A 1,362-nucleotide genomic window follows, 5' to 3' on the forward strand; every position below is an offset into this window, starting at 1 on the left:
GAGAGAGAGAGAGAGAGAGAGAGAGAGAGAGAGAGAGAGGGAGAGAGGGAGAGGGAGAGAGGGAGAGAGAGAGTAAAAGGAAGGGAGACCCTTACTGGACTCAACTGAAGTTTTCCTAACCTATCAACATGAACCTTGCTTTAGCTAACAGTACAGACATATGGACTTACTGTTTCCTACGTAGAGTGCTGGATTTCATGCTTAATAACCATAGCTACCATAAATGCCCCCTTTCTAGAACTCAAACCCTCTGACATGTTAGCAGATTTCTTCACTGGCATGTCATTGATTGCTTGGTAATTAACACACCGGACTTTGAATATGTTCTCCTCAAGACACTGAGAGAGACACTGGTTTCCTTGAGCCATGGAATCACCTCCAGATTTCTTTCTTTCTCTCTCTTTCTTTCATTCTCTCTCTCTCTCTTCCTTCCTTCCTTCCTTTCTTTTTCTTTCTTTCTTTCTTTCTTTCTTTCTTTCTTTCTTTCTTTCTTCTTTCTCTCTCTTTTCTTTCTTTCTTCTTTCTCTCTCTCTTTTCTTTCTTTCTTTCTCTTTCTTTCTTTCTTTCTTTCTTTCTTTCTTTCTTTCTTTCTTTCTTTCTTTCTTTCTTCTTTCTTCTTTCTTCTTTCTTCTTTCTTCTTTCTTCTTTCTTTCTTTCTTCCTATCTTTCTTTGCCAGGCAGGTGCTGTGCCACTGATCTACATCCCCAGCCCTACTTATTTATTTATTTATTTACTTGCTTATTTATTTGTACCGGGAATTGAACTCAGAGCCTCATGCTTAGATTTCTTATAGACAACAAGGGCATCTGTAATTTCAGCCAGTGTTGATTAATTTTGTTTCTCTTGATACCACATGAACAGAGGCTAACCAGTACGGCATGAATGATAGAATTTTGTTGATAAAAGAAGGAATTTAATGCCAAGTAGCATTCTGTTTAAGTGTATTTGTATTTAATCAGCGAAAATAAAAAGTTTAGGAAATGGGCTAAAGTTTTCTACTGGGTTGGCATTTACCCATGTGACACACTTAGGCTATTCACAGTCTATCAAAATCTGTATTCAAATAGACCTTCTATTTTTGGAAATGCTATTGTATCTTACTCAAAAGGACATTTAAATGTTAATAAATCATCATGTAGTAACTTATATAGGTGTTGCAGGTGTTTGGAAATGCTTCTATTTTATATGGGTGTGGAAGAGATTTTCATATGTATGTGTTCTCTTAAATGGCAGCACTGAATGATATAATTGCCTTGCAAAGCTTTGAAAAAAGCAAATTTATATGCTAATTTTGCCTTTTCTCATCTATAATTTTTATTAATCAGGGTACAGAAATTTAAAATTATTTAAAAGTTCATATT

The sequence above is a fragment of the Chinchilla lanigera genome, unplaced genomic scaffold (genome assembly GCF_000276665.1).
Source record: "Chinchilla lanigera isolate Chin_1 unplaced genomic scaffold, ChiLan1.0 scaffold00104, whole genome shotgun sequence".
NCBI lineage: Eukaryota > Metazoa > Chordata > Mammalia > Rodentia > Chinchillidae > Chinchilla > Chinchilla lanigera.